This window comes from Ambystoma mexicanum, chromosome 6q, assembly GCF_040938575.1.
Source record: "Ambystoma mexicanum isolate Mex_15411 chromosome 6q, UKY_AmexF1_1, whole genome shotgun sequence".
Lineage (NCBI taxonomy): Eukaryota > Metazoa > Chordata > Amphibia > Caudata > Ambystomatidae > Ambystoma > Ambystoma mexicanum.
The window spans coordinates 1,555,903,992-1,555,926,854 of record NC_090937.1 but is presented as its reverse complement, the minus strand read 5'-3'; positions in this window follow the sequence as shown (position 1 = coordinate 1,555,926,854).

Below are 22,863 nucleotides of genomic sequence, written 5' to 3'. Positions count from 1 at the left end.
GCGTATTGTAACAAAAGCATAGATTCTGCAAGAATATCAACCTATCAGAGGCCAGAAGGTCAAGTTTAACGTTGTCTTGGTGCTCATAGAAGAAACAGATACTTGATTTTAATTTGAGCTCATCTTTTCCAAAGCACCTTACAAGACTGAGAATAACAAGAGACATAATTTTCTGAAAGTAGGTTATTATTTCATAATGGATAGTCTGGTACACTCCTATTGCACTTAACGGGTAAGGGGACAAAGAGCACCTATAAATGTTGCTGGCTGCTTTGTATACAATCAAGGCTCATTTTGAGAACATAAGGCTCACCACAGATCTTTGTATTTGACAAATATGTTTATGATAAAAGGATTGTATGATGGACTCACAGTACATAATGCACAATGAGCTTGTCACTCATTTCATTTTTCACAGCGCTCTACCACCAAAGTGTTTGCAACCATGAATCATATACAGTTATCCAGACAGCATGAGTATTCAGGGGTGAGGATAACAAAGCTGCAACATGTGTTGATCTGCTGGTGTCCAAGAGCTATTTCCAGAGGTGATGTTTTCGAGACCAAAGTCTTGGATAGACACGCTGGGACAGAGAGGGAGCAAAGGCATAGAAAGACACGTGTAGCATTCTTAGTATGACACAAATAACCAGTTTACAATGTTAGTACAATTCAATATTTTGCTCTTTGTAATATCTGCTCCTGGAAATATAACACAGAGCAGCCCCCACTCCCCGCAAGATATCTGTGTGTTTGCATGGAGGTGCAGCTGTGAGTCTAGCGAACACACATCCGATAACGCGACTCTCATCCACATAGAATAAGAGACAGAGCGAGGAAGAGGGGGGGGGATACTGAGAGCGAGGTATAAGTAGAGGGTAGGTCGGCATCTGGTATGTCGGGTACAGGTAGTTACTATTGTTAATTCATTATTAGAGGACAGCATTTACCATGACATGTGCTTTAGGCGTTGTGCACAAATTGGGTAAAGAAGGGTTATTGGTATAGGACAAGCCGGGTTTCCACGGCTCAATGAAGGTCTAATTAGTTTGGAATGGTCCTGAGCCAAGGAGGGATGCGGTTCCATGGATAGTACATGGGACCGATAAAGGCTCTTCCTCAGGAGCGCATTCAATGGACGCAAGCAACGTAAAGTGCAACGCCTGCAGTGGTGCATATGCACTGGCCGGAGAAAGTTTCTAGAATCTCATACCATTTACCCATATATCCCACACGTACGGGTTAAGGGGATAAGAAGGGATGAGTTGCCAGAGAAGACACACATGTGTATTTTATGGACAGAGGAAATGAACACTACGTTGCCTGTAGCTGAGATGTTTTGGCTTAAAAATGGTTTTAGACCATATACCCATATACTAAGGTAATGTTTTCCTGCCTTTGAATCCTGGTTTTAGGAAAACAGAAGTAAGACAAACTTCTTGTGTACTGGTTTCTACAACATGGTTAAATGCCTTGTTGTGGCGACCCACTTAATTGTTTATGCCAGTTTTAATCGATCTTAACTTTATTTTTTGCCCAGTATATGCATTTCACAGTTTATATATTGTCCCAGAAGGGACACAATTGGGCCTCATTACAAGTATGGTGGTAAGTGATAAAATTGGCGGTAAATCTGTTACCATATTCTGACTATTAAAAATTTGGTGTTAATTCCGCTGGTGAAATTACATCTGGCATAATTACCTCCAATGGAAATGTTGCCAATTATTGGCAGGATTTACAGCTGGAGGTAATTCCGCTGGCTTGCCTGTGGGGACGGATGGCGCTACTGCTGCCTGATTTTGAACATATTGCATTTCCAAAATTACCACCGCAGTGCTCCCTTTTCATGCGAAGATGAAATTCTGCCGGTGGAATTTTCATTGGCGGAATTTCCATCGGTCGAAATTCCACTGGTCAACACAGCATTAATGGTAATTCCACTGAATATTGGCCGAATTACAGCTCCAACCTTGGTTTTCTGCATAAATTCTGCAGTGTGGAATTACCATTACCGCTATTGTTGTGTGCATGCACCCGCCATTTTGTAATACGGCGGTAATTCTGCTGCACAACACATTTGGCCTCATTACTCGGTAGGCGGTGAGCCATGGCGCTATAAGCGCCATGGCTCATGCCGGTAAAATACCGGCACCGCCTTGGCGGAAAGGGGATTTACCGCCCCATTCCAAGGTTGGAGGGGCGGTAAATCCCCCTTCCGCCATTGCCCTTCCCCATTCCCATTTCTGCCCCATAGGGCTCTATGGGAATGGGGAAGGCGCTAATTACGGCACCGGAATTTTGCGGTGCCGTAATTAGCTCCGAGGTCCCTTAGCGGGTCAGATTTTAACGCCTGGAAAAAGAAGGCGTTAAATCCCCCAACCCGCAAAGGGACCTCGTAGTAAGGCGGTAGGGATTTACCGGTACTGGTATTTTACCGGTACCAGTAAATCCCTACCGCCATCCGTGTAATGAGGCCCATTGGTAGCAGTAATACTGCTGCAGAAGAATTACCACGATTCTGGCCCAGACTCGTAATGAGGGCCAATGTGTAAAAGTACACTTCAAGTAACTCTGATCATGTGCAAAGGGTTCTCTCTTTAGATTGCAAACCATGGGTGCATCATAAGTACACGTTCATCTTTATTTATATATTTATTGTTGGGCGAATAAAATCCTATCCCAAAATTAGATGGTGTGACTTAAAATGTGACTTAAAATGAGAGTGACAATGAATTCATAAATGTACACAAAAAGAATGCTATTTAACTCTGTTCATAGTCACGTGTCCTATTGTTAGAGTGCAAATAATCACTATTCAGATTTAAGTATATTTGGAAAGTCACTTCCTTTTTTATTTGTATACCTCTGATGGGCAAATAAAAGCCTATAGCGAAATTAGCCAGACAGTGTCAGTTACAATGAAATAATGATATGAGGAGAAGGGCTCAGTGGCAATTAAGGAAGTACTCCTGTTTATGCTCTAAACTGCCAAAGGGCATTGAAACTGTACCTCTCTGAGGAATACATCTCTCTTCAACTTCACACCCACCACACATTTGCTCTCTTAGCATCCCAATGCACCAAACCCTGCTCCCCATTCCTTCTTTTAGGAACACTTAAGTAACACACACATTGTTTTGTTCACTGTTTTCCCTTCCACAGACCCTAGTCTGTTTCACTGTGGATGGTGGCACCATACGCAACCTGTTCAAGATTCAGGGCTGTAAGAACACTCTGGGCATAATGGGTGAAGGATATATGCTTTTTAACAACATATAAAATGTAGTCTTACATGCCCATGTCCTGTAATATTATGCCAGGTAAAGAGTGCATATCTCCCCTTGTTGCACGGTGTTCCATTGCTTCAATCCCTTCTGCATTGATCCAGCTCGAGGTGGTTCAGGTGAGTAGTGCCTAGGCCCCGGAATCAGAGGAGAAACTTCCCAAGGTGAGGTCCTTAGGGAAGAGCAGAGAGCATCCCAGGAAAAATATCAGATCAGGGTACTACCCCCACCTCCTCTGTAATATCTTGTATCAATCCGTGGGCTCATCCATTAACTTTTTGACTCTGATCACATCTGCTCTCATTCATATTTTTAACCTTTGTGTGGATGAGGTGACAACCTCCTGTACAGTGATCAAGCAAGATCACACACCTGCGACAAGGCAGGCAGAGTAGGAAATAGGTGAAGAGAGTAGAATGGACCTGAGTGGCATGGAATGGGTAGAGGGCTGCAGTAGCTCGCCTCATACTATTTTGATGGGTTGACAGATGGTGGATAGCAGCTATGTCCTCCATGAATCTCAGTTCCTTGCTTCCCTCACCGTGCTCTACCGCAGTCCACACCATGTCAGAAGGGGAGGTCCAACGAGAACTTTAATCTGAAGGCGTTTTTTCAAAATGCACCTGTTTTTGGTCACTTTGATCCTAACTATCAAGATCACACTTATCAATGTGACCTGTCCGGTGTGATTGCTTATCGATTGGATGTATATGCTGAGCTGTGGGATTGGGAGAACAGGGCCCCTTTAGGTACTCCTCATGTTAGCATGTTTTTAGGCTGGTGAGGATGTTTCACAATCACAAGCATTACCCATTTAAGGGGTCATACAGTGGAATGACTTCCACAATTTGATTATTTGGGGGTGAGTATTCCTGTTTTGGGTTCCAAGCCTTACATAAACGTTAGTACTGATCACACAGGGGAATGTTGCTATTTTTTATTTTACACAGAAGATACGACACTACCCTGTATATGCTATGTTCTCCATATATTGACCTAAATCGGCAGAGACTGCTGTTGGTGGTGCTGGATTAGTGGGTATCACAAATTACCTGCCAATGACTCTGTAAAAAATGCATTCCTGAGATGAATACTTGGAGCCGCTATGATCATTGCAAGTCACCAAAGAGCATCATGGCAAGTGACATTAGCCCTCGAATGATATAGATAATACTCTGGCTAACACTGGGCCCCTGGCCTTTATCGCCTCCTTTGGGTTCATCTTCAAAGGAAATAATGATACAAATTAATCCGATAGAAAATCCAAAGAATTGCAAACATTTTCAATTTAAAACTATATTCTTTTGGAATCCCACCCGTATCGTGAATATCCATCTTGAATGGGCACCTTTATATAAATCCCGACACTGTCATCCCTTTTTTTTGAAACACTGCAATCACACTTGAATTTATATTATCCAGACATCAAGAAAATAGTTCTTTAAATGTTATTTGCATTTGCTGGGAGCATGTCAAACATTACATGCATGGGGGCTGGCCATCCCTTCATGTACGGCGCTGCTGAACCACCGTTTGATTCCTCAGGTAACATCTGAGACTAAGGTGATCTGAGCATTTCTCCAACTAAAGAAAATAAAAATAAAAGTGTATCCATTGCACATACTTTTTGCATTCGTTGCTGAGATTTTGGCCTAATGGGTTTAATGTATCAGTAACATTCATACACAGGAGTCTCATTTGTGCTGCTGATTCCCAGGATTGTTGGAGTTGGGGTCCCCGCATGTACAGTCAGAGGGGGTAAAGCTGGAGCAACTTATGCCTATTCCTAATGCTTCTGGCGGGTCTGGGGCAGAGAATTAACCTGTGCGAGCAGGCACACCCACCGCGCTTCTTTGTGTTCTTACCCAGCCACTGACAGGGATTGGGTAAAGCTATGCAGCACCTCCCGTTGTCGGAATCTGCTAGGCGACAGCAGCAGTGCCCAGACTGGATCAGAGCACGTATAGACAAGGGAACCTCAGTGTAGCATAGTGAATGAGGCACGATTCACAGATAGCAGTGCTTACATTTCCATTCTATAGGGGTTAGATCTATAATTGTGTAACGCTTGTCTGATGGCTCATCCTGCGGCCACCTCTAAATTGACTGTGGTAATAAGACATCAGTTCTACAATATGTAATTTGCTGGCCCCGTACTTCATGGGCGGCGTAACATTGGAGATTTTCATTGGTTGACTTCTTACTAACCAACCCTGGACCACTGACAGGTCTCAAAGACATAAGCCAGACAGGAGTATGGGGAGAGAGGTCGACAGACCACTTTTCTTTCAATGAAAGAAGATACCATCCCTCATTTCTAGGCCACGAGCCAGGGTTTTCTCTTTGTGTTTGGCCTAGTGTGGAGTCTTGTGTTTGGGGATATATGTAAGAAGTAAGGCAGGTTTCCTATCTGTGTTTGTTTGTTGCTAATGAACAGACAGTGTTCTTCAATTATAAGTCATGTGTGATGGGACCATGTTTGGAATTATTTCATTCTTCATTTAATAGGATTTTAGATCATATTGATTCATGAATTATGTTTTTATCTTGACACTGGGGACACTCTTGAGTTATTCTTTATGGAGTCTTTTGGGTCATAGTTGTCCGGCACCTGGCTTATAAGGGATGGTTATACTCTTATAAAATGTTAATTATTCTGGGAGTATCCTCCTTGCATCCTGGGAATTGCTAGCTCATGCTTTCTGTTATAAAGGGGCTTGCAAGCCACTGTTAATAAGCATTGTATGGGCGGATGTGCAGTGCTGCTGATGGCTGGATGTCAGTAGGTCATCAGCTGTTGTCAGGGTTCTAAAGATAATGCACAATGTTTAGATGTACTTGTTTACTTTCCTTTGTAGTTCCATTGGTGTCAGTTGTTGTTATCTGTCCCAGGTAGTGCTGTGTTGGCATTGCTAGGGGTCTTTATGTCTAGTTATTATCTCAATAAAAGCATCTAAGCTTTCATTCTGTGTGGATTCCTTCAACTTAACATTGCCGATGAGGATCCTTTTGTAATAGAAGACCCCCAGCAAAGCAAGAATAGCCAAGCAAGAAGAGCAGCGGAAGAAGCTGCTACTCCTAGCCATTGCCCAGCTCCATGGGCAACCAAGCATGCCGCTCCGCTAATACTAGCGTTGCAGCGGCCAGCAGATTCCTCGCCCTGCTGTCGGGGAAAGGGCATCCTCCCTGCCACCTAAGTGACCTGCAGGGGAAGTGACAAGCAAGTGTCATGGCCACTGGGAAAGAACCCCAGTTCATATCCCCGAAAGGGTCCACACACTTTTTCCCTTGGACACATGTTATTCCATCTCATATTAATCATCCACGTGCATCTGGCCATGGGAATCCATGAAGCAGCACGTGCAGCACTTTTTGGGAGTGGCAGAGTGGAACCATCTAGCAGAGCAAGGGGGCATGGCCGAGACCAGGCTGTTTAAGCCTGCCCCACCCGCAGGCCAATGCTTTGCGTTATTCTGCTCAAGCAGCGTAATGCTCCCCGCCGCCTGAGAAGCATCTTACCTGTTTTCCAGTGAAACCATCTCGGAGAAGCCTCTTACCTATTTCCCAGCAAAACCATCTCAGAGAAGCATCTTACCTGTCTTCCAGCGAAACCATCTCAGAGAAGCATCTTACCTGTCTTCGAGCAAAACCATTGCGGAAAAGCAACTTACCTGCGGAGTCAGCAAAACCAACGCAGAGGCGCAACTTACCTGTTTTCTCCATTAGAATCAGCAGAATCATCGCTGAAGCGTCTCTTACCTGCTCGCAGTGACTCCATCCGTGATCGACCAGAGTGCACTTACCTGGCTCTTGGAATACCACCATCAGCTGAGTGCCTTACCTGACCTTCAGCTCTGACACCAGCTCTGGAGTTCACACAGTCAGTTTCATCGCGGTCGCAGGCATCCTTCACCCGCCGACAGGTCCGCGCACCGCAACTCTTCTCCAAGCGCCGCCAGGCTATACCTGCAGGAGGAAGGAACAAACAAGGTTAGAAACCTAATAGGGACATTTGTCAAGGTCGCGTGCCATCGCATCTAGCGCTTTACTTAGGGTTCCAACTTGTCATCTTCTTGGGAACACCTTGAGTCCTCCACCGGTGTAACGGCCCCGCTGGGCCGCCATCATCTATAAGGGAGAAAGAGACATTATTAAGAATGCAAACTTAAATCATGTGACAAGACATTAATAATTATATGAACAATGATCATCACAAAGACTCCTACCTACAAAGTGGTTCGGTCACAGCTGGCCTGGGCTGCCACATCTATGGACCAGTGAAGCAACTCAGTCATCTTGAAGTGCCCCTGCTGATGAGAAGCAGCACAGAGAGCTCGCCCTCACTATATATCAGGTGAGCCTATATGGGTAAATGCTTACCTCATTTTGGCACGAAAAGTCTGAGGGGAGTCACGATACCTCCACACCCTTCTCATTGCCTCTCGTGTTCTTGTAGGAGCAGTACCAGCATCCAGAGCAGTGTCCTTGGCAGCAGCTGGGGGAGAGAACCGATCCCAGGGAATCAAATCCAGGGAGGGCTCCAACCGTGTCCCAATGTCCCTGCAGAGACCATTTGACAGCAACACAGCATGACTAACTGTTGAATAGCCGCTCTGCCCCTGAGCGTCATAGCAGCCACCGGAGATGAAGGTGCCAAGCAACACGGCACTTATCATTGTAATTTAACTGCTCCACCCCTGGGCGTTGCAGCAGCCAACGTGTACAAGTAGCTAACACGTTTCATTGCAACGTTCTGACCCTCCCTTATTTTGTGGTAGCCTTAGCTGTGGTTGCCAGCTCCTGCCTGAGCTCTGCATGTATCGGTACTTCTGTGGTTTCAGCATTTTGATTTCTCGTGGAGCCTTGAGGCCTTTCGTTTCATTAGAAGTGTGCTGTGCCTTCCATTTTGGAATAGATGGCTGCCCATTACTGTTGGGTTTCCATGTTAGTGAGCTATATTCACATTTCGTTCATGTTGCATTCAACTTATACATGGCTTATGTTAGTATTTCTCATGTCTTATGGATGCTATGTTAATATTATTCATGTATAAATGCACATATTACCTAGGGTGTGAGTTCATTATGTTGACTGCACATTTGCTATGTGTCTAATGCAATGCACATGTATTGTCACACCGTTAGTTTGGTTACCTTTGCCATCTTCAGTTTAATTTGTGTCCATCTTCTGCTGTACCAGCCTGGGATAAGGGTGGTACGGTTGTCTTAGTGAGCAACGTTTCTCACCTTTATGACAATAGGCCCGGGGAGGGGCAGAAGCTATGGATGAGGGATTCATCTGCCTTCCAGCACAAGTTTTTGGTTGTGTACCATCTCCCACAACCCATTAGGTCTAAAGAGTGGGAAGAAGCTCTTAGAAAACATTTTTCCTAAACTTTTTTTGTGTTATGAAATGTTCAACAGTAAATCTGCCATCTGGGGAATGTAACAAGTAATACTTCCTGATTCTTCTACATGTGTTTTATCACTTCATATGGCAAGACATCGATATTCAAAATCAATTAGAAGTACATTAAACGTTAGTTATGGTTTATACGAGATACATATGCATTTGCAGAAGCGTGAATTGTGGTATACTTCAGGCAAAGTGATGAAACTATTATCACATTTCCTTTAAGACCCACATCATGAGGACAAAACGACAAAGAGGAGAGTGTGCTAGGCATTCAGATGTGCTTTGTAAATGATCTGCCAGGTTGCTTTCATCCTAGAAGGTGGTCTACAGTATATTATAAGATACACTAAAAATCCGAGATTCATAGTAAAGCGATTGATAACAAAATTATGCCTCCTAATTTATTGTCGTGGCATGTTCCATGGGAAAAAAGGCCAAACTCTAAAATGACTAAAGATCATAGCGATTTCTAATCTATATTTGAAGAAAAATTCACATCTGGGTAGAACGATGATCCCATTTTTTTAAGTTTATATTTTAGAGCTGAACCATTAAGTGAGACCCATAGGTGAGTATTGATCAGTGTTACAATCGAAGAAAATAGCACCACCCAGCTGTTAGATACCTGCTGCTTAGGTCAGCGCAATCTGGAATGGTCTATAACCTTATTCAATGGTCCTGGATTTTGACGAATGGGGTCTTTCTATTTAGATAGCATAAATGTAAGTGTTAAAACAAGGTAACAAGCAATGGGGAGCTCGGAAGTAAAGCCAGAAGTAAGAAAGGCCAGTCAAACTACAGAAGACTCATAAACTGAGTATGCTGTGAATCCGCGCAGTGACCTAAAATTATCTATTTTCTCAAGAAAGAAAATACAGACGATCCATTGATTGTGTTCAATCACAAATGTCCAATAAACACATATTCATTTATTGGAAGTATTTAAACCAGAGAATCCATCTATTGACCAGATTGCCTTGAAGATGACGTTCTGGTTGAAACACTTGTCGGCTGTTTGATGGTTTAAATACTTCCAATAAATCAAGACGTGTTTATTGGACATTTGTGATTAACACAATCTATGGATCTTCTGTATTTTTCTTGAGAAAATAGATAATTTTAGGTCACTGTGCGGATCCACAGCATACTTTTCTTATTTCATTATTTCTAAATAATGAAATACGTTGCGCCTTACCCATCCTCCCTGCACCCTATAGCTCAATAAGGTGTGCACCTTACATTCAGTGTGGTCGATGTTACATAAGATAATTATCTATGACAGAACTGACTATCCAGCTGTTTCACACCCCTTTGAAGTCATGCCTGGTAATCCTTACATCAGATAGCCACAATAAGGACAGGGTGGGCACTTCAGAGCTTCACTGCATAGGCTGAAGAGTCCCTGAGGCTCTGTCAAGACAGGCCAGATTGATGGCTCCTCACACAAAAGGATGCACCACCTCGTATGCTGTTCTGCCAGGTGGATTCACCTTTGACGTTTGGTTGGAGGAGATTTTCACGGGAAGAGTTGATGGACTGCTGACTTTCCTTGGAAGAAGATATGCTTGAAACTTGCTCACCCTGAAAAAGACTGTTTGATTTTCCATCAGTTTGAGTAACATCATTGAAATAGCTGACTATCCAAGATATTCCTGTGAGTAGTGGAATAGGCCTGACTGTAGACCTGCCTGCCTTTCCCCAAGACCCAACTCGGGTGCCTGTGAGATTCTGAGGGTACTATTGGGTCAAAGACATGCCGAAAGTCTCCAAGAAGATCCAATGGATGGGCCTGGGAAGGTTCAATGCAGCAGCTAATTTAGGATGTTTTAAGCTGGTGACATCTAGTTCAGTAGAATATTCCACTGTCGGGGTGATTTTCCCGGGGGCCGGCAGAGCCGTCCGTGGACCTCCGGGCGGGGAGGCCCCAACTCCTTCCGCGTCCCAAAAGGAGTATGAGACACACCCAAGAGCAAGGTTATAACTGCTGTTTATTAGAGTAACGGCAGGGATACGCTCAGACCGTATGCATCCGGAGAGGCTCTCGTCGTTATTGGGGGTCGCAGGCTCTTTTTACAGCAATATGACGCGCTACTCGCGTCACCTGGGAAAAATCGTCACAAAACCTAACGCCACTTCGGGTTGCTCCCCCAGGTGGTGGGGTTAGTATAGGGTCCTATGGAAGGAAATATTAGTGGATAAGGACGGGTCAGGTGGTACACTTTGGCTGTCCCTAACAGTTGCTACACCGAAATTGTTACAAGGGGACACTTGTTAAGGGCATGGCTACCTCCATACACGTAATGAGGCCCAAGGAGCCTGTAAATTGCCAATATACTCAACATTTGGGTATATTTTATAAAATCAAACATTTCTAGAAGCACTTACACTTCTGAAATATTTACTAATTTCCCAGGATGTACAGTGAAATGATATACTTCCGTACATTCACAAATAAAAATGGCTGGGATGTAATCTAGTCCCCTATAGAGTATGCATCCCCATAGAATTATATTTCCTCTTAAGGACTGATCAATTTCTCCGCTTCTAGAAACAGATCGGCATCAGTCAGCAACATGGGCTTAGTATTGCTCCACTGCATGGATTCTCTCCTTCTGCCAGTTTAATTTTTCCACTGCTGAAGGCCTGGGGTTTAGTTCCAAATGAGCCTCTTTTACAATGGTCTGCCAGTAAGCCAAAATGAGTCCAATGGAGAGCAGGCTATTCCATCCTCCTTCCTGCTGATTTCAGTTCTTCTTCCTAGATCTTTCTTCAAATCAGTCTGTCAGTCCCCTTAATCCATACATTTTGACTTTTATGTATTAGCGGCCACTCCCTTCAGAGGCCTGTATTATTTCTTTATGTTGATTGGTCAGGCTATGACATCATCCTAAACCATCCCCTTTGTCCACATTGGGCTTATTAATGAAGATGGCTGTCTAATGGGGAGTAACTTCTAAATCCATTACCCTCTCCCTCACATGTGATAAAGTTACTAATTAGTTTTTCAGATTACTCTCACTCAAGTAAGTCAAATGACACTAGTCTCACCATGGCATGACATGTGTAGCAGCACGAGCGATAGGATATATAAATCGCTGATATGCAACATTTCTGTGCAACTATATCTACATTTGTCTAATTTGCATAATTAAGAAATATCAAAAAATTAACAACTATCAAAAACATTTCTAATTTACATTCAGCTAATAGCGTTTTTCCCACTGAATAATTAAATAAAAGGTATGTTGCTACGGCCTTGCATGTTTTTCTTCTATTAATGGTATTTACAGTTCCTGGCCTTACAACAAGCATTATAATGTTGGTGCCTTTGAGGATTAGAGCTTGCCCATTTATGACCTCTTTGCGGCTGGCTTATCATAGCAACACTTTCATGGCAGAACTCAGAGCCATTTGTTGACCCAGCTCCGTGCCCCTTGAAAGATTACTGCAACTTGCTGTCACAAATGTCAGAGTCTAGGGCCCTCATTACAACACTGGCTGTAACCCATGGCGCTATTAGCACCATGGCTGCTGCCGGTGTTGTAACGAGTCCGCCAATGTTCAATGGGGAATTACCACCCCATTCCAAGGTTGGTGGGGCGGTAATTCCCCATTGAACCTTGGCCCTTCCCCATTCCCATTTTTGCCCCATAGGGCTCAATGGGACTGGGGAAGGCAGTAATTACGGTACCACAAATTGCGGTACCGTAATTACCTCGAAGGTCCCTTTGCGGGTCCCTACTTTAACGGCTGGTCCAGACCAGCTGTTCAGGTCGGGTTCCGCAAAGGGACCTCGTAATTAGGCGCTAAGAGGTTAACGGCGCCGCAGCCTTTTACGGTGCCATTAACCCCTTAGAGCCAGGGTCTTAATGACCCCCTAGGTCTCTGGAGGCGTGAATTGTATCCTTCATGGAAGGCCTGTTTGATGACAATTTCTGATAACTTGGGCTGTACTGCAAGCCCAAGCTTCAACCATATGTTCATTGTATTGTTAGGAAATTGTTGGTTATACGCAGTGACAAATGGAGGTGGTTAATGAGTAGAATCTGTTTTCCTTGTAGGGCCCGTTTAAAAACAAAGTGAACATTTGGTCCTTTGCTGAATACAGCCAGTGTTATAACGTTTATAGCACAGCCTCAAAGGCCTGAGTTTACACATCTTTTGGGTGAACATGCCCCAGGACTGTTGCTTTGGTGAGATAAATTGCAATGTTCTGTCCAGCCCAAAGTGGCTATTTTATTCACAAATGTAGTATATAAAGTGTTTTTCTTTTTCCATATTTTGATTGGTTCGATTGGTTTTTCAAGCAGGGGCAACATTACAACATTTTTGCAATGAAGCTCCTGCACTTCATATTTTCCTTGGAATCCTTTCCTTTTGTATAGATTTCCTGACACTAGGCAAGCTCATTAGGTTGGCTTGACCATGGTTGACCATGACATATTACAGAAAGTAACTTTCCAGAGGACTGGTGGAATCCTATGAACCTACCTGTAAAGGACAAGACGGCAACAGGCACAGGCTTGGACTCGTCAGAGTATTTTGGGGACTTACAGTAGAGGTTGTCCAACAAGGTATTGACAATTGATCTGTTGCAGAGGAGCCCTTGAGTTGCCATGGCTCTTCGAATGTCTGGTATACTTTTCTGAGTTCTTACTTCTTTCTGAATGACCTGGGGATTCCTGATAGTCTTATCTGTTGCTGCGTAACTATTTTCTCAATGTTGTGACTGTCATTTTTAGCACATTTGTTTTACTACAGAGTCCAGGGAGCAGGATCCAAACTCTTGAAGCTCTTAGTGCGTACAGTCCTGGTAATCTGCATGCTGGCAAGAATTATTTCTACAAGACAGCAAACGGTAACCTTTTCAGACGGTAACCTTTTCAACTGAGAACATCCTGTTCCTTGTATGGACTTTGAATGTCATATAGGTCTGGTCACTCTTAAATAAGGCCTGACAAGTGAACATGCATTGAATGCATCTTTGGCATCTTACAAATGAGCATGCAATTTACACATGATTGCAGGTTATACATTCTTCATGTGTTCTGCAGGTCAAATATAGAAGAGCACTGAACTTTAGACTGCTGCCCTTGCGCTAAATAAACGGATTCATACAAGCCCGTGTTCCACCTTTAGTGCTTCGCCCCATAGAATATGCCTGAATCACATGAAGAATTCAGCCTAGCTGTCACATAGTTGGTGCAATAGAAATGATGACTCTTCTGAGCACACTTCATGCTACGGCTATTATGAGGTCACTACTATAGTCATCCCTGCTAATAATGGAAGAACTGCTTAAAATTATAAATAGTGTTTGCATGCAATGTATTGCTCATTTTATTCTTTACAGATCTTGGTCTGCTATACGGCCAATCACACCACAACACTTCAAAGCCATAGCAATGACGCCAAGGCACTATACAAATATCAAGCAACATATCAAACATCTGACATGCTCAAAAATGAACTTTCATAAATGGAATCAGAAATGTGATGGTGACTGGTGCATGCTGAGGTACTGTGCACTGCTTTTAGACCCATATTGTCTTGTACGTGCACCTCTGCCAGAGGTTGGAGCACTGAGCTAGAAAAAGAGTACAGCATGGGTGATAGGTTCAAGCCTTGCCACCAGTGCTCTTCTTTTAATTGTATTACATGTTTCTGTTCATAAGGCATGTATATGCTCATTAAATTATCTTACATACACAAACATCTCAGAAGGTATCTGCAGTATAAGAGTCAATGTGGGTCATTACAACCCTGGCGTTAAGGGTTTAACAGCGCCGTAAAAGGTGTCAGCGCCGTTAAACCCTTAATGTCTGATTACGAGGTCCCTTTGCGGCTCCCGACCTTAACGGCTGGTCTGGACTAGCCGTTAAAGTAGGGACCCGCAAAGGGACTTCCGAGGTAATTACGGTACCGTAATTGCCGCCTTTCCCAGTCCCATTGAGCCCTATGGGGCAAAAATGGGAATGGGGAAGGGCCAATGGTAAATGGGGAATTACCGCCCCGCCAACCTTGGAATGGGGCGGTATTTCCCCATTTACCATTGGCAGACTCTTTACAATACCGGCAGCAACCATGGTGGTAATAGCGCCATTGGTTACTGCCGGTGTTGTAATGAGGGCCAATGTGCTTTCTAGGATGTATTCCTGTGTGCAGACTGTTATTCTGCGGCAGGGTGCAATCTTGAAGTTGCAGTCCATTATGCAAGCTCCTACACCGCGTGAAACGATGAATTCTGGGATACAGGCCTCTGCACCATCTTAGTCAGAATTGAGCATTTCTACATATTGAGGCAGAGTATGTTCCAAAACATGGCTAAACTGAGGCACTAAATGATCAGTGTGCAGTCTAAAAAATGTTGTATTGAGGTTCTTGTTCACGTTGGGAAAAATCTATCATTCTGGCATGTGGTTCGAGTACCTAGGCTTATTATGTCAAGCCCAGTCCTACTGAGTGAGGTAGGAATTGCCGGCTGTCATACATGTGTACATGCGTACATATATACCCATAAACATTCCGTTGCTAGTTCGGATTGCTGATGCGTGAAGAGAAGCATCGGAATGTTGCAAAGATGGAGAGAGTTATAGGAATATAAACAATTATAGGTCAGCTGTTACTGCTAATTGATATGTCTTCTCTCCTATTAAAAACTTGTATCTGAAACCATAGGTCATGCTTCCTTCTATATGAAGTTTAAGGATCACGCCGACATAAACCATACGTGTCACGTTTTGCAACAAAATCATAATATTCCTAGCTACTGAGGAAAAGGAGGGTTTCTTTGAAGACACAGTAGCAGGTGTTTCACCTTCCAAGAGCAGGTAGGTGGTACAGTTTGTGCTGGGAGAATATCCAGGCAACCTGTTTATTTCTGAGGATTTTAATCTCCGTAAAAGTATTTTTTCTTTATGGGGCACAGGAAACGAAAGTCATGGGATGTTATTTAATTCTTTCTATGGCATTAATGCAACTTCTGCTCTTTATAAAAGAAATAAAAGAGAGGTGTGGCTAAAAACTATCACTGTTTCTTCAATAAAATTTAGATTTTCAAATCATTGACAGAAGGTAATTATTTCTTTAAAATCGTACACACGTTCAGTCAAGTTGCAACGGTCCCTGGTGAGAATCAGCATTGTTTATTGAAGTCTGCTGGGAGGCAGCCATTTTGAAAAATCAGATTGTCACTTTCAACGTTCCCCTTGTTCTCTTCCTCCAGTAAATTAGTTTCGGTATTTGACTGACTGACTAGACATAATGTTATCTAATCTGTCATACTGCATACATATTGATATCAGCCTCAGCAGCTGACATCTGGCACAATCAAATCAATATCTCTAATTAATTAAAAAGATGTAATTAGCCCAGAGTCCTTTAGTTATCTGACAGTTAACCTTGCAAATGGAAATCAGCCTCATAAAGTGGAACGCTTCACCCGCTCATAGCTGTGGAGCATTCCTACAGTACAGGATGCATGCTGGCACAGCTCATGTGTTCAGTCACAATCGGAAATCCTCTTGGTTGAAAAGACAACAGATAGTCGTCATTTGTTTTCTGTTCGGGTAGGCAGGGAGCTGAGAAATCCGGCTCTAGCATCATATGAAAGAAGGGATTTGATACTAAAAATCTCCCCACAGGCTTTCTGGGAAAATGTTCATTTGAGACAAAAACGTACTGTCATAACATTCCTGCTGTTATGCGCCTCGGTTGGTACATTTGTACATTCAATACACAGCCAATCAGGGATAGGTTTGTATTTATTTATTTATTTACACATTGATTGTTGATGGGTTCGTGAGACTGAATGTTTAATCCAATACAACTATTCTACAAAAGAGCATTAAGCTGTCTCTGCAAGGCCCTTCATGTGGTCTTCTATTGGACATCAAAAAGTCTATTTGAATAATGTGCATTGTGTTACCGTTTTTTTTAAATAAAAACAGTAAAAGTCATCATCAAGACTTTGGATCCAATGATAACAATGGCCAGTAGTGCAAATCCTGCCTGTGTGTTTTCCAATTGCAACACAGGCCTTGTCTTATTGCATGCAGTATTTATTGCAAGAAATGCAGCATGCAGTAAATACTAGATGATTCTCTTTCGGCAATCCCGTGGAACGACACATTTTTAAGAAGTTAAAAAAAGTTGTTGTCCTTAATGTTAAGGTTTATTAGCAAATAAGGCCAAAACCCAATATTTTTTGTTTTCGGGGGAGCAAACTCACAATCGGGTTAAATTAACATAAAGTAGAGCGAAAAAGTACCAGAGACCTGGTGCTAAGGAGTTGCTTACCCCTCACTACCCTCATACAGAGCAAGGTTGGATACAATGTTAGTCACACATACATATGGTTATATAACAGCAAAAAGAATTTTTGTCAATAGCACAAAAAACCAAGGGTAGAAGGGAGAGAGGCATATAAGCGAATAATTTTAATTCACAATCTAAAACATTAAAAAACTACAAGTAAGCACATCAATCACATACAAGTCAAGTGAAAAGACACAAATAGAAGAAATGTAAAATTAGTGTCAAACAATTATATAAGGCAAGGCTCCAGGTGACAAAAAGCCTTAAGGAGAATAAATACAGGCGAGATGAAATAATACACCTTCACTTCCTGGTACAAAAATGTTGCAAAATAGCGAGAAATTTAGCATTTGCTGAGATTTAAAGTGTCGACATGTTTCGGCCAATGCTCATATGGGACAGTTTCTCAAGTGTCCATATAGAATACAGTTGTAGTGGCCATCATCAGGATAAGACATTTCTTCAAACACAGCCTTCTAAGTGATTCGATATTGGCATCACATAGATCTTTCTGAATAGTGCTGCCGCGTTAAACATTTCGCTGCCATGTCCTTCTCACCCAGGGTTGATGCCGCCCCTGATGGGAGGATTCTGCCACTTTCTCAGCCTGCCTGTTTTATGCATGCGGGCACCAACATCTGCTATCTGCCAGTCATCGGTGTGATGCCAGATCGGTTTACGGCTCTCCCTGCTTCAGAGACCATCCAAGGAATCCTCTGTGTTCAAGAGTCATGGCCATCAAAATCAGACCACTTAACCCCGGGGAAACTTCTCAAGCGTTTTCTGTGCCCCTCGCTACTCAAAGTTTGCAGCGTGCAGAGAGAAGACTGGCTGCACCGTCGGCTGTCACACACAGTCGCACACAAAAAACTGCCAGACGCAGCACCCTAACACTGAGCACCCCACTATGACGTTCCCTTAATGTTAAGGGCCAGCATTTTGCTGGTAGACCCCGAAAGTGTTGAAAAATAAAAAGGTCTACAGTCTCTTCAGTGTAATGCAGAGAATGGCCGCCTCCCCGGCGGTATTTTGCACAATATAGTAGCTTATTATCTTCTACCGCGCGCACCCCATTTCCAATCTTCACGTAAGGATCGGAATGTGTTTAAATGAATAACAAACAATACACTCAAAAGGCTTTAACAAATCCTCCATGTAGTATGTCACAAAATCTGCATCTATTACCTTCCAACTGGAACAATTTTGCCATAATCATGCGAATGGCCATGATTTCTGCAGGCGGTAGTGCTATTGATTGGATGTAGCAATCACAGGACAGCATTTGCCAAACTCATAGTGAGGTCCTATGTTTTGTTTTTGTTTTGCAGATACTACCTTCCACCCTGCTGTACCATAATAACAATTGCCACTATTGTAAACCTCTATGGTACTTCATAGTTGGCACACGTGTGGCACAACCACTATCAGTGGTCAACAAAAGAAGCCAATTTGGCAATAATCTGTCACTTTCGGCAACATTCCTCACTTAGTAAGGCCTATGTAACATATTGCATATAGGGCGCTTTTGCTTGATGTATAAGCGCCTTCCAAAAGCACAATAACTATAATAAAATAAATAAAGTTGCTGCTCCACCGTTTGGGGCCTGATTCAGATAACATTTGTTGCCACAAAGTGCAGTTTACGTGTGCGCAAAATGCAATTGTGTCACAAGGGGAATCTGTGCACACAGTTCTGAAGTTTGGAAGAGAGGCAAAGAGAGGGACTGGGTTGTGTTTTTGGCAATGGTTTGTTCGTGAGATGATTTTGGCCCTGATATTTGTGATCTTTCAGGAAGAGAAAGGGATCAATTTGTTGCATTCCAAAAAGGTATCTGATGCCAAGCACATCACAGACACTGCAATCAAAGCTCAGAATGGGTGAGGGGGAAGGGCCACGTTTGTACGGGAAGAAAGTGCTTTGAACATCATGTCTATATATATTAAATGCTTAGGTATGTTTCCATACTCCACTGATTTATCAGTGTTACGCCACCCTCTGCTGTCCAAATGGCAAAGTGCACCTCTGTGTGGCCTACCAATTCAACAACAATTTTATCAAATGGGAAGAGCACAGTTGTACACACTCACCTTCACCTTCCACTATCACAAACATTTAGAATAATTTCAAGTTACTTCTTTCCACCCCTACTTCTCTTCACACAGGCAATGGCGATTTCAGTGTCAATGATCAGTTAATTTCCAGCTCAACGTTTCTGTCTCTAAAGATCGAAAGGCTGTAGGACGAATACCTCCTCACAAACTAAAACAATGCAATCTTATGCCATCACAGGGACTCTAAATTGAACAATGTTGACAATTACTCCTCTACAAAGACACATCATGGAGGCCTGTGCAATTGATGGAGCGTAGATACTTTCAAATTCAAAAGAAGACAATTACCTATATGTCTAGCCTTTTCGAGTACCATTAATAAGTCACAGGGACCTACGCCCCCTTCCTGGAAGCGATCAGTGGTGACCATTAATAAGTCACACAGACCTATGCCCCTTTTCTGGAAAGGATCAGTGGTAAATCAGATATTTAAGAAGGGGAAGAAGTGAGCCTATGTATTACCAACCAATGTTAAACTTTAAGATATGCTAGAACAGCATATGTTATGGACGGGAATGGCTAGTGTACTTATAATTCTTTTGAATATTTTGTTGAAGGCACCATCTAGTTGGACAGAGGATATATTCAGGATTCCCTTTGTCCTGTGTGCCACCTGTTATTTGTATTATTACGTATAGGCTGGACTACTGCAACAGCCTCTTTCTAAATCTTCCTGCTTCTACTCTCCGCCCTCTGGAACTCCTCCATAACAGGACTGCAAGATTTGTCCTCGGCCTCAAGCCCAGGGATCGTATCTCTCCAGGACTAAAATCTCTGCACTGGCTCCTAGTGGCTGCGAATATTAAGTTCAAAACCATCTGATTTGTTCGAAATGCCTTCTGGGGCCTGGGGCCTCAATACCTTAAATACCTCCAACTCTCTCTTCCTAAATAACTTCCTTCTCGAGCTCTTCGCTCATCCGCCTCCAACTCCCTCAGGGTCAATCTCTTCTCCAAGCAACAAGTTGGTAGTAGATCTCTTTCTTATGGTGGGGCCTCCATCTGGTACAGCCTCCCTGCATCCCTGAAACTACTTGAGGAGAACCATCTCCAGTTCTGGAAGCACTTCAAAACCTTCATCTTTGCTTCTGCTTTCTCTCCTCCTCTCCCCTGCGGACCTCCTGGCTGAAACTGCACCGGTCACCTGGCTACCCTCTGACCGCAGGCCCAGGTTCCCTCCAGTTGACACCTGCACTTCCTCCCTGGCAACCCCTGCACTTGGTGACTGTTTTCTGTATACCTACAGTCCCCTACCTGCACATGACACCTGATGTCTGCACTTACCCTTGCACTTGCCACCAGCTGGCCGCACCTTTACTTATTGCTTTTATTTCTTCTATTTATTTATTTTTATTGTCAATCCCATGTACTGCACTGCTCCATCCCCCCTGCACTTTTCCCCTTCCCCCTTGCCCTGCACTTGCACGATCTCAATGTAACCTTGCCTAGTAAGATCATTGTCTTTGTCTTTCCTCTCTCCTCCCCCTTTGCTGCATCACACCTTGAAACACTTGTGTATACACGTGTTATAAATGCCATATCATATAATATAATATAATATCATATATCATATCATATATGTGTACAGTGCAAACCTAGATCGGGAGCAACAAAGCACTAAACAGATCATAGAGAAACATAGAGTGAGGCCCTATTTTTGGTTTGTCAATACCTAGGCCATCACATCGCCTCTCATGCCACCTGACTCACTAGACACCACCCGACCCTCTCCTCCCGCCACCCAGTACAGCTGTACCCCACCCCCGCTCTATGTCTGTTCTGTTGTTACCTCTGAAAAGCACTGCGTTATGCATCTGTACTGTTGTATTCCACTGCATGGCGGTCCGTTATGTATCTGTATGATGATGCAGATCTGTCCTCCCTCTTCAACATTTTTACCATGACTAGTCCACATGCTGGTCATTACCGTTCATTATGAGGGGCCCTCCACACCTGCTTGCTTTAGGAATATCTATCCATCCCAATGCAAGGCCTACTGAGTGCTGATGAATTCTTTTCTGCCTTCCCCAATCACCCTGTAGGCCGCCAGAAATATAAGTGCATGCTTAATGCTCATGATGCAGTTTCCCCTTCAGTGGGTTTAAGGGACCGGTACTTCTTCTAGGCCTTCCTTGTAAAGTTGGCATCAGTCACCTCCAGCATCCCCTTCCTCCTGGTCACTTGCAGTATACTATTTTGTTCCCTGCAATTCAGATTTCTAGCCATGATGGTCCTTGGTTGCTCTTGTAGCCACACAGGGTGCCCTTTGGTAACATTCCGACTGACTCACAATGTCTTTAATCCATTGTCCCAGTAGCACTTCCTGGACAGACACGTGTCCTTCTCGGTCAGGCAAACAATCCCGAAATGTTTCCATCTGGAACACCTTCCCACAAGAAGTCTTCCATATGGGTCCTTCGCCTTCCACTGCGTGCGCGTGCACACACACCACACACACGAATGCACGCACACACACACACACACACGCACACACGCACACGCGCATACACAAACACACACACAATAGCACAGCGAGTTGAACACTGAGCATCAGTGCAGAGCCTGCTGTCGCAGGTCGAATCTCGGCAGCGCCAAACTCAGCCTGCCGAGGTCAATAAATGAGCACCACACACCGTGGGAAATAAGCAGCGCTCAGATACCTGAGGGTTTGTAGCACTATATAAATAACAAACAAAAAAACACAGCACAGACAATGGGAACAATGAACATGAATGAGTTGAACTAGAAGTCCACAAATGCAATGAAATCAATGCACACTCTTCCAAATCAGCCACTCGAGCATGCAGCTCTACTATCATGCTTGATATTTTCTATGAATCATCTAATTTTTGTTTTATTTATTTTTTACATTTGCATAACGCACAAACAGCCCATGGACATCGTGGTGCAGTTACTTGCAGGGAGCTTAGTTGCAGGGGGGTACAATATACATATTTTACATGTTACATATTTTACATTGGTACCACATTAATACAGTCAGCTAGTTGCATTTGCAGGTTCATCAGATGTGGTGAGTAGTTCCAAGGGACTGTGGTGTTGACCAGGCGAACAGAGTGGTTTTTATGGCTTTGAAGAATGCACAGAGTGAAGCTTCAGCTCGAATCATCATAGGAAGGGCTTTCCAATGTAGGGAGGAAAGGTAGGGGAAACTAGCGCCTCCTGCCCTGGCTCTTTTTACTCTGTGCACGGTGAGCATGTTTGCGTAGGTGTTCTGGTTGGCCTTGTGGATGTGGCGGGGTGGATTCTTTGATATAGGTAAGCCGGTGCATAGAGGTGGATGCATTTATGGATAAGAGTCAGGGCTTTCAATATAACCCTCTCCTTTATTGGGAGCCAGTGGGCTGATTTTCTAGCGGCCAAGATGTGTTCTCTTTTAGAGATGCCTTGGGCTGCAGGCTGGGCACTGTTCTGGATTACTTGCAGTTTTTCTAGATTTTTAGTGGCGGTCCCTAGGAAAAATACATTACAGTGGTCCAATCTAGAGCCGGTGATAGCTCTGGCTATGTTAGTGCAGTTCTCTTTGGAGAGAAAGGGCCTGGCAGTGTTAATGAGTTTTTCATGGTAAGCTGCAGTAGAGGCAATTGCATTGACTTGTCTTGTCATGGAAAGGTTGGAATCCAGATAGACTCCGAGGGTTTTCACTGTGTCAGATACTGGGATTTTGATGGAGTCAATGGTGAAGTGGCTGAACTGCGTGTCAAGATTTTTGAGAG